Source organism: Papaver somniferum, chromosome 2, assembly GCF_003573695.1.
Source record: "Papaver somniferum cultivar HN1 chromosome 2, ASM357369v1, whole genome shotgun sequence".
In the NCBI taxonomy this organism is placed as follows: domain Eukaryota; kingdom Viridiplantae; phylum Streptophyta; class Magnoliopsida; order Ranunculales; family Papaveraceae; genus Papaver; species Papaver somniferum.
This window is the reverse complement of record NC_039359.1, coordinates 76,861,727-76,867,587: the sequence shown is the minus strand read 5'-3', so window position 1 is coordinate 76,867,587 and position 5,861 is coordinate 76,861,727.

Sequence of the window (5,861 nt, the reverse complement as noted above, 5' to 3'; positions counted from 1 at the left end):
AAAAAGTAAAAAGTAAAAGGATAAGAAATACAAAACCTATGGGTTGCCTCCCATTAAGCGCTTGTTTTAAAGTCGACGACCCGACTTAGCTCTTGCTTCACATTACTCCTCCAGAGGGAGCACATCTCGAAGTCCAATCACGTCCACATGCTCCGTTGGAAAGTTTTCATAATATGGCTTCAACCTATGGCCGTTGGCTTTTAAAGGTTGTCCTGTTTTGTCGCTAACAATTTCAACTGCACCATAATCATAAACATTAGTAACAACAAATGGTCCCACCCAACGGGACTTAAGCTTACCCGAAAATAAATGTATACGAGTATTAAATAAAAGAACTTTTTGCCCCACAAAAAAACTTTTCCGAGAAATCATCTTGTCATGAAAAAGCTTGGTCTTTTCCTTGTAAATCCGGACACTCTTGTAAGCATCATTACGTATCTCCTCTAGCTCATGTAGTTGTAACTTTCTTTGCTTCCCCGCTTCATCATACTCCATGTTGCATTTCTTTATCGCCCAATAAGCCTTATGTTCAAGTTCAACCGGAAGATGACAAGCTTTGCCATAAACCAACCGGTATGGATACATACCAATCAGTGTCTTATACGCCGTTCTATACGCCCAAAGTGCATCATTGAGCTTAAAGCTCCAATCTTTCCTTGTTGTATTCATCGTTTTCTCAAAAAATGGATTTGATTTCGTGGTTTGAAATTTCCGCTTGTCCACTAATTTGTGGACGGTAAGGCGTACTAATCTTGTGTGTTATGTTGTACTTCTTGAGGAGAGCGTGTGAAGCCTTCTTGAAATGTGAGCCTCCATCACTTATCACCATTCTTGGTGTACCATGCCTAGTGAATATGTTTTCTCTTGCAAAATCACAAACAACTTGAGAATCATTAGTTTTGGTGGCTCTAGCTTCCACCCATTTCGAAACATAATCTACGACAAGAAGTATATAAAAGTTTCCATTCGCATTGACAAAAGGTCCCATAAAATCGATACCCCACACATCAAAACTCTCAACGGCGAGAATTGCTGTGAGTGGCATTTGATTTCGAGCACCTAGATTGCCCGTTCGTTGACATATATTACAAGATTTACAAAAAACATATGAATCTTCAAAAAAGGTGGGCCAATAAAATCCACTCTCGAGAACTTTGAGAGAGGTACGTTTAGCACCAAAATGGCCACCACAAGCAAGAGTGTGACAAAAATAGTGAATGGATTGAAATTCGGAATTAGGCACGCACCTTCGTATCATTTGATCCACGCCATATTTCCATAAGTATGGTTCATCCCACACATATTGCTTGGCTATCTTCTTAAGTTTCATCTTTTGGAAGTTAGACATTGTATTAGGTACCTTCCTTGTCACCAAGTAATTCACTATATCCGCGTACCAAGGTGTAGAATTTTCCAAGGAGAAAATTTGTCCGTACGGAAAGCGGTCTTGTAATGGAAGTTCTTCTTGAGACATAACAAGTCTACTGAGATGATCCGCAACGGTATTCTCCACACCTTTCTTGTCTCGAATTTCTATGTCGAAATCTTGTAGCAATAGGATCCATCGGATTAGCCTTGGCTTAGCTTCTTTATTCTTTATTAAGTATTTAAGTGCGACATGATCGGAATATACAATAACCTTTGTTCCCACCAAGTATGATCGAAACTTTTCCAATGCAAAAACTATAGCCAATAACTCCTTATCCGTGGTAGAATAGTTTATTTGTGCATCATTAAAGGTACCCGATGCATAATAGATAACATGGTACAATTTGTCCACTCTTTGACCCAAAACGGCTCCAACCGCATAATCACTAGCATCACACATTAATTCAAATAGAAGATTCCAATCCGGTGATTTGATAATTGTTGCACTTGTCAACATTTCCTTCAATTTGTCAAAGGCATCCTTGCATTCCTTGTTGAAGTCAAAAGGTACCTCCTTTTGTAATAACTTGCACATCGGTATGGAGATTTTGGAGAAATCCTTGATAAACCGCCTATAGAAACCTGCATGGCCAAGAAATGAACAGATTTCCCTCACCGAAGTGGGATATTGTAATTTCCTTATTAAATCTATCTTTGACTTGTCCACTTCGATCCCTCGAGAGGACACGATGTGACCAAGTACTATGCCTTGGTTTACCATAAAGTGACATTTCTCCCAATTAAGGACAAGGTTTGTGTTTATGCATCGTTTAAGAACTAGTTCAAGGTTGTATAAACAACTATCAAAAGAATTACCATAAACACTAAAGTCATCCATAAATACCTTGATGATGCGCTCCACATAGTCCGAGAATATACTTACCATGCATCTTTGGAAAGTAGCCGGTGCATTACAAAGATCAAACGGCATCCGTCTATATGCAAACGTTCCAAACGGACAAGTGAAAGTAGTCTTCTCTTGATCCTCCAGTGCAATACCAATTTGGTTGTATCCCGAATATCCGTCCAAGAAATAATAATGAGAATGCCCCGCTAACCGCTCCAACATTTGATCAGTGAAAGGTAAAGGAAAGTGATCCTTTCAGGTTGCGAAATTAAGCTTTCTATAGTCAATGCACACTCTCCAACCGGTTTGAACTCTTGTAGGAACAAGTTCATCGTCTTGATTTCTAACAACCGTAACACCAGACTTTTTTTGGCACAACTTGTACCGGACTAACCCACTTGCTACCGGAAATTGGATAGATCACCCCCGCACTTAGCAATTTGAGTATCTCTTTCTTCACAACCTCCATCATGGGAGGATTAAGCCTACGTTGAGCATCACGTACCGGCTTCACGTTCTCTTCCATTAAAATTCTATGCATGCACACGGATGGACTAATGCCTTTGGTGTCCGCAATTGTCCACCCAATAGTCGTTTTGTGCTCTTTCAAAATTCTAAGCAAACGGTCTTCTTGTACCGGTATGAGGTTTTTTGCAATAATCACCGGAAGCTCATCTTCATCTCCTAAGAAAGCATACTTCAAATGGTCCGGAAGTGGCTTCAATTCTAGCTTAGGCGCATTCACAATAGATGGTACAAGTAATTCATCATCCACGGGTAAAGAAATATATGAAACATTACCCGTTTTAGCTTCTTGCAATTCCGTCAAGGCACCACACATCTCCACCAATTCCTTGGAGATTTCAACATCCAAATTAGACAATCCGTGGATGTCTAATTCAATGCTCTTTCGCAACACCACCTCAAGTTCGTCCTCTTGACTCAATTCCACCATTTTTTGCGCTAGTGAACTAACCACATCAATGGAATAAACGGAATGCACATCACTTGGGTAGCGCATGGATTCAAATATGTTAAAGTGTTTTATCTCCTTGTCGAATTCCATAGTGAGTGTACCTTTGTCAACGTCAATCTCCGTCTTTGCGGTCTTCATAAATGGCCTCCCAAGAAGTAAAGAAGTAGATGACCGGTTCTCATTGTTGTCGATATCCACCATAAATAAATCAACCGGAAAAATCAACTCATTTACTTGCACTAGCACGTCTTCTACAAGTCCCTTAGGATATATGTTAGACTTGTTTGCTAATTGGATAATCACTCTTGTCTCTTTCAATGGTCCAAGATTCAAGGTGTCATATATATCGGCGGACATCACACTAATAGAAGCTACCAAGTCAAGTAAAGCATGTTCAAACCTTTTCGTACCAATAGTAATGGACACCGTGAAACCACCGGGATCCGTGCACTTTGTGGGCATCTTCTTCAATAGCATAGCCGACGCACTCTCGCCAACTTTAGTAATTTCATTATCAAGCAACCTATCCTTCTTTGTGCATAATTCCTTCATGAACTTAGCATACCTTGGCATTGTCTTGATGGTTTCTATGAATGGGATGTTGATTTCTATCTTCTTGAAGATATCCATGAGAGCCTTGTCTTGAGCTTCTTTCTTGGACTTAGCAAAGCGACTGGGAAAAGGAGGTGGAGTAGTGAAACTAGGAACTAGTTCCTTGGATTGGTCGGTTGGTGTTGAATTCTCCTTTGGCGCGACTTCCTCCTTGTCTTTGACTACCTCTTCACTAGCTTCTTCATGATGAGTTGTACTCTCCACTTGTCTCCCACTTCTTAAAGTAACCGCATTAACATTCTCTCTTGGGTTCACAAACGGTTGTGAAGGAAGCTTTGTGGATGGTTGAGCTTTCATTAAGTTCATATCAGTCGCCAATTGTCCCATTTTAGTTTGTAAATCCTTGATTTCCGAACCGGTCTTTTGTTCCAAAGCCTTGATAGCCGAATCGGTATTTTGTTGGTTTTGTTGTAACATAGAAGTGAGACCTTGCATGCTTTGCATTATCATATTGAACTTGTCGCATTCGAAGAATCTTACTCCTTGACTTGTTGTGGTTGGAATTGTTGTTGAGGTTGGAAGCGTGATTGTTGGAATCCACCTTGTTGCACATATGGATTAAGAGCCGCCGCTTGCTTGTTTGCATAACTAAAGTTAGGATGATCCTTCCAACCGGGATTGTAAGTATTGGAGTATGGATCGTACCTTGGCCTTTGATTTGGATATAAAGCATTTACTTGTTCGGTCTCATCATCCGGAATAATTACCGCGGCCATTCGTTGCATTACCCTTTCCATGCTCCCCATCCTTTGTTCAAGGTATGATGATGAATCACTAACTTCATGCACTCGCCTAACCGTTGGTTCTTCTCTTATGTAGAATTGTTGCGAGTTCGCCACCATACTCTCAATCAACTCGGCAGCTTGGGCCGCCGTCTTGTTCATTAGTGCACCACCACCCGCGGCGTCAAGAAGAGATTTGTCACTTGGTTGGAGAGCTTCGTAGAAGTATTGGAGTATCATAACGTCACTGAATTGATGGTGTGGACAGCTTTCCAGCAATCTCTTATATCGCTCCCAAAATTCATACAATGACTCTCCCATATTTTGCTTCATCCCACAAATCTCCTTGCGAATTCGAGTAGCTTTTGAGGCAGGAAAATATCTCTCGAAGAAAAGTTTCTTCATCCCAATCCATGTGGTGATACTTCCGGAAGTCAAATAATACAACCATTCCTTAGCATTGCCCGCCAAAGAGAACGGGAAAGCTTTCAACATTGCTCCATCCGCATTAGTCTCCGGTGGAAGCATAGCTATGACTATGGTTTGGAAGTCCATAAGATGCTTATTTGGGTCTTCATTCACCATACCATGAAACTTTGGTAACTCTCAAATCAACCCCGGCTTGATCTCGAAGGTTGAATTAGTTTGGATACACCATTGTTGTGTATCGAGCTTGTGAGAAGCTAGATCCTTGAGTGTACGATCATCCATTTCTTCTTCATCTATAACGGAATCTGCGAACTCACTAGATGAAGAATGAGGAAGCGGAGTGTTAACCGCTCGAAAGAGGTCCTTTAGTTGAGTGTCGTATCGAAGACGTATGCCAATTGGACTCGGTCCGCCCTTTTTAAGCATTCACCAAAGATATAGTACCTGAAACAAGATTCTCGAAAACTAAGTTAGATACGATATAGAATCTAACAAAGCAAGAATAAAGCAAAAAGAAAAATAAAACAACTAAAATTGCCCGCTGCTCCCCGGCAGCGGCGCCAAAATTTGGTCGGCATAACCTTCTTCTCAGTCACGGAATATTTCGTCAGAGGATGTTAAAGTTAACAGCTGACCTAACGGTCTTATGTTAGTCAACTGGGTCAAAGAAAGGGGAAGTCACACACCGAGTTAGCATCTTACTCGGCTAAATGGTCTTACTCAGCAGAGGTATATGGCTGGATCGGTCATCGGCCGGTAACGAGTTGAATCGCCATAGCAGAAACCCGGACGAGTTTTGTTTATATTCAGGGCATCTCTCAGGCCATTTTCAGGCCGATTTTAGCTC